An 11,909-nucleotide genomic window follows, 5' to 3' on the forward strand; every position below is an offset into this window, starting at 1 on the left:
GATATTGTTCATTTTCAGCAGTGGAACTTGGGGTAAATGTCAAGGGGGGTGCTCTTTCTTTCTCTTGGATCTCTATAGCTGGTTCATGCCAACAACTGTTCCAGAGTTTCTGCGTTGGTTGTGCCTTTGTGAATACCCAGAATGTTAATGCTGGGATCAGTTGGCAGCAGTCTGCACAGTTCCTGTGTGTGTATCTTATGTCAAGGTTAGCTAATATTTTGTAGCAATGAAAGACAAAGCTGAGATCTTAAAGGGATCTTAAATGGCCCCCAACGTGTAAAGGTTTCCAGCTGTGATGCTATTGAGGGTCATGGGACCTTTAGGAGGTGAGGCCCCGTGGGAGGTGTTGGGTGTGGTAGTTAAGGTGAGGTGTCAACTGGATTGGCCTTGGGTCCAACCTGTGGATTGGATTGGGGAGCACCCTCCCGGGTGTGTCTGGCTGGGTGCTGAAGGGCGACCTTGGGTCTATGTCTATTCCCCTGCCCCTTCTCTTTTGCTTTCCTGCTCTGATTTGCTGATTAAATCTCTCCCTTCATCTGGAAAGAGCCACTGTAATTTGGAAAACTATGATTTTGCTCTGATGGATGAAATGCTGTGATGGTTCTGTTATGTAGATAAAGCAAGCACTACCTGCTTCCAACATCTGTTCTTTCTTCACCATAGCATTATTCTGAGACCAAATAAATATGCAGAAGAGGGCAGGCAATTTTAGCCCACAACAATTTCCAATTTTAGAACACTTTTGCAAATGGTGTCGAAGGAGGTATATGTTCCATATGGAGTACACTAGGACATTTTTCTCCTTCCAAACAAACCCAGAAATAGAAAAGAATGAAAGCCCAACTTTTATTTTAAAGTCATTAAAAGCAGCTACTGTATAGCTAGGTACTAGCTTTGGATTCCTGGCTAACACAGGGCTGGACACTGGGCAGGTGGAGAGGGAAAGATGGGAATCCCTGTGCTGATGCAGTTGACATAAGGGACTCCAGTAGAAATTAGGAACCCAGTCTGACCACTTAATTGCTGGTCCCTTTACCTCAAGAGTCTCCATGATGTCCTCTCCTATCTACTCTAATATTTGCCCCACCTTTCAGATAAATGCTGTCCTAACTGCCCTGCTCACCACAGGGAAATGTGGTGTGTGACAGTGTTCCAAAGGAAGATTAACCCTCTTCCCCCACAAGAAGGGGAGTTACTGTGTTACTCAGCTTTCTGTAGTTGTAACAATCTAAGGGAATTGATTTAAGGGAGGAAGGATTTATTTTGGCTCACAGTTTTAGAGGGTTCAGTCCGTGGTTCCCTGGTTCCATTGCTGCAAGCCTCAGGTGGACAGCACATTGTGGTGAGGAATTTATAGTGAGGCAGGAGAGGCAGGGAGGAAGGGACTGAGAGAGCGACAGAGATAGATAGAGATAGGTAAATAGATAGATAAAGAGAATGAAAACAGAATATACCAATGCTCCCAACCCCAGGGAACAGCTTCCTCCAACTAGCTTGCACTTCCTAAAGTTTCCATTATTTCCCAATAGCTCACTGAGGTCTGATTCTAAAGGTCTGAGTCTCCCAAAGGCTCCATCTTCAAACATGGTGTCACTTGGGATTAAGTCTTTAGCATGTGAGCTTTGGGGGCAAGGTCACAGCCCAACTATAGCGATCCTTTGTTCACTCTCTGTGCAGCTCTATTCATGCCCAGTTTCTTATCTTCAACCTTTACACCATCCTGGGGGTGTGCCTTACCTCGACTACTTGCTAGTGGATTTTGGGGAGTCTTTCGTTCACTTTTCCTCCTCTTTTTTCTTCTTTTTTTATGATACTCAGGATGGAACCTGGGCTTTCACAATGAGCTACAACCCCAGCATTTTTTACAAACTATTTCTTGAGGCAGGGTCTCCTTAACTCACTAAGTTGCCCAGGTTGTGTTTGAACTTGTGATCCTCCTGTCTCCCAGGGTGCGTTACTACACACACCTATCTAGTGATTTAAATTTGATGAAGGCTTCTAGTTAGTGACTAAGATAAGTCTCTTCTGCTACCCTGATCTGGTTGTAAATTTCCCATCTCCACTCTGCAAGAAAACCAAGCTTAGTTAGCTCTGAAGCGCTGAGATTCATCTGCAGCTTTGCCATTTTAGAGTTTTATGGTTAAATAATCCAGGACTGGGGGATTCTGAAGTCTCCTAGTTAGTCCAGCCACAATTTCAAACTCCACTGCACTTTTCCTGCTTGAAAGGCAATTGGAAAAGAGGCTGTGAGACGAGCCTCACCAAGAGTTAGTTTTCCGTATCGCAGAGTTTGATGCTCACGATGGAGGCTGTGCACTCTGCGTTTTCACCCTGGTGCCTCCTCGAGTTCCCCTGTATCAGGCCACCATCACAGGATTCAAATTTATTGAGCTCTCAAGTGCTGTGTATTCTTTGATGCCAGTTTTGTTATGAGGTCAATAAGACAAAAAAATCAAATATACCCACATGTTAAAGTCATCATCCCTCAATGATTTCTATGTCTATTTTTATTTTCTCTGTTTTGTTTCCTTCTTTTTGTTTTTACAATGCAAAGCTCATTATTTAGAAGTCACATCAGTCGGAGGCCAGGGCAGAAAAGGGAGAGTTAGATGTTTGCTAGACTGCAATTTGTGGCTTCTATTCGCTGTGGACTGCTTAGAAAGAACCTGGGAGACCTCCAAGCTACGCAATGGAGGTGGTGACCTTTGAGGATGTGGTTGTGAACTTCAGCAATGAGGAGTGGACTTTGCTGAGTCCATCCCAAAAGAAACTCTACAGAGATGTGATGGGCGAAACCTTTAGGAACATGACTGCAATAGGAGGACATGGGGATATCCAGGAAGCTGAAAAAGAATGCAAGATTTACTGGAGATACTTAAGAAATGAAAAGCTAGAGAAATCCTATGGACATACATCTTGGAATCAGTGTAAAGAATTCCTTCGTACTACAGAAGGTAATGTGAATGTGAAAGAAACAGAAACATACCACAATGTTCAGATCCATGAAAAATATTGCAGTGGAGACAAACCCTATGTATGTCAGCAATGTGGAAAAGGTTTCACCAAATCTGGACATTGTAAGCAACATGAAAGAATTCACACTGGAGAGAAACCATATGTATGTGAGCAATGTGGGAAAGCTTTTAACTCATGTGCATATTGTAAGGTTCATGTAAGAATTCACACTGGAGAGAAACCTTATGTATGTAAGCAATGTGGGAAAGCTTTTATCACACATGGACATTGTAAGGCACATGCAATAATTCACACTGGAGTGAACCATATGTATGTAAGCAATGTGGGAAAGCTTTTAACACACAGGCAGATTGTAAAAAAAAATGAAAGAATTCACACTGGAGAGAAACCCTATGTATGTAAGCAGTGTGGGAAAGCTTTTAACACACAGGAAGATTTTAAGAAACATGAAAGTTCACACTCATGATAAACCCAGTGTATATAAGCATCATGAGAATGTTTTGAGCACATGTACATATTGCATGAAAAACTTCACACTGGGCAGAAAACTTATATATTTAAGGAATGTGGGAAAGGTTTCACCAAATCTGGACATTGTAAGCAACATGAAAGAATTCACACTGGAGAGAAACTATATGTATGTAAGCAATGTGGGAAAGCTTTTAACACACGTGCATATTGTAAAGTTCATGAAAGAATTCACACTGGAGAGAAACCTTATGTATGTAAGCAATGTGGAAAAGCTTTTACCACACATGAATGTTGTAAGCAACATGAAAGAATTCACAATGGAGAGAGACCATATGTATGTAAGCAATGTGGGAAAGCTTTTAACATACGGGGAGATTGTAAGAAACATGAAAGAATTCACACTGGAGAGAAACCCTATGTATGTAAGCAATGTGGGAAATGTTTTACCAATTCTGGAAATTGTAAACAACATGAAAGAATTCACACTGGAGAGAAACCATATGTATAAGCAATGTGGGAAAGTTTTTACCCAACATGGACATTGTAAGCAACATGAAAGTTCACACTCAAGATAAAACCAGTGTATATAAGCATCATGAGAATTGTTTGAGCACATGTACATATTGCATAATGCATGAAAATCTTCACACTGGGCAGAAAACTTATATATGTAAGGAACGTGTGAAAGGTTTCAGCAGAAATGCTCATTGTCCAATACATGAAAAAATTTACACTGTTGAGAAACCCTGTGTATGTGAAGAATGTGGGAAAGCTTTCACCACACATGGATACTGTAAAATACATCAATGACTTCACACTGGTGAGAAACCCTATGTATATAACAATGTGGCAAAGGTTTTACCGCATACAGTCATTGCAAAACAGATGAAAGAATTCACACTGGGGAGAACCACTGGCTATGTAAGCAAATGGAGACACTTTCAGCAGCCAGATTGTAAGTGAAATACATGAAGAAACTCACACAAGAGATAAATCCTATGTGCTATGGGAATACTGTCAGCATACATGATCATTGTTACATATCTGAAAGAGCTCACTGGGCAGAGATCCTATGTGGATTAACAATGTGAGAAATATGGCAATCCATGTTTGTTGTTAAATACAGAGAAAAAGCATCACTCTTCAGACAATTTAGATCTAAGTTTACTTTAAAAATCCCAAGGAGACCTGAAGAAATAACCAATACAGAAGTTTGATGTCAATATTTCTTCACAAATTTTCCAGAAACGACAAATCTGAGGTGGAGCTCTCCTCAAGTGCACATGTTGTATGGTTTTCAGTTAATCACTTGTACCTCTTTAGATTTTTTAAAGTGTCTTTGTGCTTCAACATGGCATCTTGTAATTAAGCATGGTAAACTGAAATGGGCTGTTAATTTTCAAGTATGGATAGTGTCTATGTACTTAATTTTTGTCTTTAAAATTGAATTTTTATATTTTGTGGTAAATTGTAATGTTTATTTAAAGAGAAAAAACAGAAAAAAGTGTAGAGATAATACAGAATTTCAGAAAAATAATAAGAAATCACTAGTTGATTAGTTACATATTGTCATCTTAGAAGTAGTTGTTCAAGTTACAAAATAAAGCATACAAAGTGCTATTCAAATAAAAAAAAAGTCACATCAGTCACTCTACCACAGATTAGTGTCTTCACACTGTGTCAACTCAGAAGCTCTGGAGACAGAGTCCAGTCCCAGAGAAAGAGGGGAAAGTGGATAGAGATCAAGGCTCTCTGATGTGCTCAATCACTGGATTTGAAAGCAGAGTGGCCGACAGAAGAATTATTTTCCTGCCCTGTCTCTCAGAGATGTTGGAAAAGATTAAAGAAACAAAGCCCCAGCTCCTTTGAACTTTTGAGAAGAAAGACCAGATGCAGGACAAAGCACTGTTTGTTTCCAGCAATAAAAGAAGAGCCTCCTAAGTGGACTTGTGTGACTCTGGTATTGTTGATTTTCCCTTTATTGTTTATAATAGCAGCTCTGCAGGACCCCACCAGACCAATGCTCATTCTGGCCACTGAGGGCAGCTGCAACCTGACCTTATTACTCTCCTGCTGGAGCACCTGTCAGGGCTTCTTCTGGCTACCTGCAGGGTAAAATTCAACTTGGTATTGAAGAACACGATGTATTGACGCTTTCTGTTCTGCATATTCTCAGCAAGTCCCTTTCTCAGAGTTTATGCAATGCTTGGCTTTATGTGTCAATTGTGTCTTTTTTATCTCCTTTGATGCACCTCAAAAACTCCTATGCAATCTTCAAACCCATGATCTAGACACCTCCTCTATGAAGGTTTGCTGGGTTTCTCTGTCCTGAGTCAACCACACACACCAGAATCTTACACCTCCTTTTGCTATTGTAGGAAACACAGTAGGATACAGGCACATGCTTGTCTTCTGCTGTGTTCTACTAGGCCATGAACTGCTCGAGGGATGGGACTGAGTGTTATCATTTATCCTCTGTAAATCGCTGACACTGGATTCCCACCAAGGAAGGTTGTTGATGAACAGTTGAATTAAGTTTGGATGAAGCATCAGGATCCTGGCAGTGCAAACCTGGACAAAAGACAGAAATACTTTGATGGAAACAAATGGAAGTTTCTTTGTGTAATTTACAACATGTCTATGTGTAAGACAGTTTGGTTTTGTCCTACATGAATTAGGACTCAGTAGTTCTCGGCATGCCTGCTAAAAGCTCCGAGCCACAGCGAATCAGCCACATCTCCATTCCCTGATGACACCAAGGAAGCCTCTGCACAGGCAAGACTCCCACATGCACAGCTGTCCTCACACCTGCTGGCTGGACATCTGCACTGGTGGGCAGGTGGAGGGGTTTGCTCTTTGCTTAGCAGGAAGAGGCACTGTCCTGGTTTAGATATAAACTCACTCAAAGGTCTATGTGTGTGAAGGCAAGGCATCACAGGTGCTGCGTGCATTGCTGGATCCATCACGGATGAGTTCAGGGCTGACTGTGCTGTAAGAGATGTGGCTTGGCTGGAGATGGTCAATGGGGTGTAACCTGGAAGGGTAGGTTCTTGTCCCTATCTCCTCCCTTTTCTCTCTGTTTCCTGTCCACCATGAGGTGAGCAGATTTCCTGTGCCAGGCCCTTCCACCATAATATTCTTGTATTGGAGCAGCTGATCATGCGCTGAGACTGTGAGCGGAGATAAACCTCCCCTCCTTTAAGCTGTGGGTGCCTGGTGTTCTATTCCAGTGACGGGAGAGTGATGAGCCAGGTATTTTGAAGGGAGGTCTGTTTGGGACTATTAATTTGGAAACAGTGAGGAGGGTATCAGAAGCCTGATGTTGCAGTGAGCTAGGGAGGCAACTTTGGAAGGACACTTACTCACTGGATAGCTGAGAATCAGCCTCTGAGCTCACAGGAACACCTTTCCTTTCTGTCACCCAATTTATTATCTTTCTCTTGGGATGGGTTTCATGGTGGGTCCCCCTCCAGGTCTAATTCTGAGAGATATTCCACCGAAAGCTGGTGTCCTTTATGTTCTCTACAATTCTGCCTCCTCCACATGAGTCTGGCTAACGTGGCATATTAGCAGGGGAAAGGGTAGTGGCTTTCAAGGCCTCCCCTTCTAGTCTTGTGGCTAGACTGCATCTGCCATACAGATTTCTATTCTTTATGTGTTACGTGTGCTGTTGCCAGACACCTGGAATAAAGCAAATACTCATCTTCTTCTGCTGTTGGTGCGGAGTGGAGAGGCTCCAACCAGTGTATACTCCAGAGGCAACACGTGCAAGGAGGTAGTGATTAGAGCAGGGAGGTCGGGCCACAGGTGCTTGTTAGGAAGGGGGGTGCTGTTTAAGTCACTGCCTCAAAGAAACAGGCAGAGATGGTGGGGTGGGGCAAAATGGCAGATTCTCCAGGTCTGAGCACATGAGATTTGAGGGGAAGGTCTAGATTTGAACTGTAACAGTTAGGAAGAATAAAAAACACACCTTCAAAGCAGATATTATTTTGAAGTTTGCATTTTTTAAATTTATGACAGACAATAGACAGTCCCTAAGGAAAGATTTCATTTACAAGGTTTTGGCTTATAATGGTGCAAAAGTGACATGTAACTGTGCTTTGAATTTTGAATTTTGATCTTTCCCTGGGCTCAGAGGATGTGGATCCTGTCTGTGATGTCAGGCAGCTCCCGGGCAACCTGAGTCATGAGCAGAAATGCATGCAGTAAAATGTTGGCTTTCTTTTGGATACAGGTGTTCAATAAGTCGAATGAGATAGTTCTTCACTATAAAGGAAGCTTTGTTAGATGGTTTTTCTCAACAGTAGGCTAAGTGTTCTGAGCACGTTTAAGGTAGGTGAGGCCAAGCTATGATGTTTAGTGGACGGGAGGCGTTCAATGCATTTTCACGTTCAGGATAGTGTGGGTTATTTGGGATGTCCTGCTATGGTACCTTGAGTAGCACCTGTGTTTTCATTTTTAAAATGTACCGAAGTTTTAACTGAATACAGTTGGTATAGCACTTGTGAATTGTTTATCTAGCTGCCTTTCGAAATACATTTGACTCAGGTCTTTTATTTTTAATTACTTAAGGCACAAAGAACATTTCTGTGGTTGACTTTTAACTGTAGTCGTTTATCAGTTAAATTCTTAAAATTGACTGGCTCACTTGAAGAATATGTACATTTTAATGCAGAGAGGTTCTATCAAACACCCAGACTTTCACCAGCAGCTAATTATTCACTGATTATTTTGATTGTGTGTGTTTTTTGAAATCTGTGACCTGGAATTTTGTTGGAATTAATTTTTATATACAAATAAAAGTCCATCTTAGTTTTGTCATTATATCATTAAATTATATCTTTTTTTTCTCAGCACTGGAGATTGAATTGAGGGTTTTCCTAGTAAGCTCTATCCCCACCCTTTTGCTTTTATTTTTAAATTTTTATACAAGGTCTCTCCAAGTTATTCAGGCTGGACTTAAATTTTGATCCTCTTGGCCCAGCCTCTCAGGGTGCGGGGATAAGAGCTATGTACCACCAAGCCCAAATTCATTTTTTCTCATTTTCTCTGAGACTTTTGAGTATTCCTTGCTGATCAACTACAAAATTAATGTCTAGTTCTAAAATTATCCCTTTGAAATTTTTAGTAACATTTTTAACTATTTGGGGAGACAGGCTATTAACAGAAGTGTTGTTTATAAAGATCTAAAATCAGCCTGAATGACGTTGGCGAGATACTATATTAAAATACATAAAAGGCACCCATGAAAATGATTGTTCCACTATCATCTCATGGAAGTCTCTTTCAAGCATAATACTGTATTAAGAAAAAAGAGTAACTTTCAAGCTGGTGTGGTAGTGCACACCTGTAATCTTATTACTCTGGGAGGGTCTGGCTCAGGCTGGATTTGAATTTTCGACCCTCCTGCCTCAGCTTCCCAGAATGTGGGATTATGGGCGTACACTACTTCCACTTGGTAAATTAGGACTACTTTAAACACCTCATGCAGGAGAATCATTCTGTCTGTGTGAGTGCTCATTTTACTCAGCGCAGTGTCTCTCAGGGTCATCCCCATTGTTGCATGTGGCAGGATTTCTTTCTTTGAGAGCTACATGCTAGCACATTGTATGTGTGCATCCTGTTTTCCTCATTTACCTGCTGAAGGGAATCTAGTTTCTTTCCACATCTTGACTCTTGTGAATTATGCTGCAGTGAACATGAGCATTCAGGTATCTTTCTGAGATGATTTTAATTCTCTTGTAGACAGTTTATGTGATGACACTGGATCATATGGCATAGGACTTAGGGTCTTCTAGAGGAACAGAATCAGTAGAATAACACATCATATCAATAGAATATATAAGTGCCTGCTTGGCAAACGTGAGGCTGTGAGTTCTATCCCTGGTACCACACACACACACACACACACACACACACACACACAAACACACACACACATATATATCCTGATTAACTTGGAGAGACCTTGTATAAAAATTTATAGCAATACATAAATATATAGTTATATATATATAATCATTTAACTATATGGCTATAATACAAACATATATATATGGAGTGTAGGACAAAATACATAACATCCAAAGTTAAAGGAGGAAGGTTTATTGAAGCTCACAGTTTGTAGAGGATTCAGTCCAGAATTTCCTGCTTTCGAGACAAGCTGGCATGACAGAGGGGCACCACAGAGGACAAACAGTCCATGGCAAAATGGCAGGAGGCAGCAAACAGTGACCCTTGCTCTCTCCTTTTTATCTCACCCAAGTTACAAGCCTTTCAGATGTGCTGCCCCCACACAGTGTGGGCCTTCCTGTTATCCACAGTCAGAACGATGCTAAGTCTACTTAGTTCTCGCATATTTTTAGCCCCAGTATCATACACACATGACTCAGTTACCTCCCCAAAGTTCCACCTGAGATGAGTGCATGTAGCTTTGGGGGGATATCTGGGTATAAGCCACAACGTGTGGTTCACAATTATTCTTCCACATTCTCTAGATTTTGATTCTGTTCATTTTTTCCCTTTGCTATGTAGTTTTTTTTTTAGTTTGGTGTAGTCATACGTACCTATTTATGTTTTTGTAGCCTGTACTTTGGGGTAATATTCAAGAAATTATTGCCAAGAGCAACGTCACAAATTTACCTCCATTGTTTTCTTTTAGTTTTATGGTTTCAGGTCTTACATGTAAATTTTTAATCTATTTTGAGCTGGGTTGGTGTATGGTATAATATAAAAGAAGAGTTTCATTTATTTGCTTGTGGGTGTCTAATTTCTTGTAGGGAGCCATTGAAGCTGGAGATTGATCACATGTGTGGGGCTGGATGGGGGCATGGCCAGCCCAGAAGAAACAGAGAGACCAAAACAAGCTATGTAACCAAGTTGTTCCAGCACCTCCAGGGCCCAGGCCTGCAGAGCAGTGGGTTGCTAGGCAGAGAGGCTGAAATTGGCATCATCTTTCCCAGTATATAAATAAAGGTGTTACAGTGGTTGAGCAGTTCCTTTCCTCCCATCAGGAGGATAAGGCTCCACCTGACCCCAGCTTTGTCTTTTCTTTCTTTTTCTCATCCTGTTGCCTGTCCTTAACCCCAAGAACCTCAGGAGCCACAGTGGGTCACAGCAGTTTCTCTGGCACTTTTTGTTAAGATAATATACTATTCTTAGTGTATGATCTTGGCAGGCTTGTCAAAGATCAGTATAGCCATAACATGCTGTTTTTATTACTGTACATTTGTAATCTTGCCATGTGCCTGATTTTATGGGAAAAGCTTGTGGTTTTTCATTGATGAATATGATGTCAATGTTGATATTTTCTTGTATTACTTTTATTCATTTATTTTTAACAGGCTTATTGAGATATCATTAGCATATAATATCGTATATATTTAAGGTATACAATTTGATGTTTTACCATTTGTAAAATGATGATTACATTCCAGTTAATCAGCATATTTTACAGGGCCTTTTTTACGTTAAGGTAAATTCTTTCCATGCCTAGTTTGCTGGTATTTTTCTTATGAAGAGCTACTGAATTTGTTAAATGCTTTTTCTACAGCTACTGAGATGATCATGTGGCATTTATCCTTCCTTCATTTAATGTCCTCTATTACACTAATTGATTTGCTTGTGTTGAACCACCACTGGATACCAGAAGTAAATCTCATGTGGTCGTGATGTACGATCCTTTTAATGTGCTACTGAATTTGGTCTGTAATATTTTATTGAGAATTTTTGCATCTGCATTCATCCAAGATATTGGCCTGTTACTGTCTATTTTTTGTGGTGACTTTGGTTTTGATAATGTTAGCCTCATGAAATGAGTTTGAAAAGTGTTCCTTCTTCAATTTTTGGAAGAGTTTCAGAAGGATTGATGTTAATCTTCTTTAAATGTTGACAGAATTCATCATCTAAACCATCTGGTCTTGGGTTTTTCTTTGGTGGATGGTTTCTGATTACTAAGTCTCCTTAGTATTTTTTTTTTTTTTTTTTTTGGCTGTTGTTTTGTCTCATTTTCTCTTTCTTTATGATTCGGTTTTTAACAGAGTGTGTGATTCTAGGAATCTACTCATTTCTTCTGAGTTATCCGATTTGTGGACATAAGATTTTTCATATTAGTCTTATTCCTATGGCCTTAGTTGTAACTTTCTCTCATTTCTGATTTTATTTATTCCAGTCCGCTCTTTCCTTAATTAACCCAGCTAAAGCTGTCAGTGTTATATCATTCTGGAAAACCAGAACTTCGTTTCGTTGTTTTTTTCCCTGTGGTATTTCTATTCTCGATTTCAATTATTTCTGCTCTAATCTATATTATTTCTTTCCTTCTGCTAACTTTATGCGTAGTTTGCAGGAGACTTCAATACTTTGCTTTCAATAAGAACAACAGACAGAAAATCAATCAGGAAACTGCAGCCTGAGCACCACACACCAAACAGGCCTGGCAGACACACAGCTTCCAGCCTCATTCT

The sequence above is a fragment of the Cavia porcellus genome, unplaced genomic scaffold, assembly GCF_034190915.1.
Source record: "Cavia porcellus strain 051 isolate PalLab524CR breed Dunkin Hartley unplaced genomic scaffold, mCavPor4.1 scaffold_38, whole genome shotgun sequence".
Classification (NCBI taxonomy): domain Eukaryota; kingdom Metazoa; phylum Chordata; class Mammalia; order Rodentia; family Caviidae; genus Cavia; species Cavia porcellus.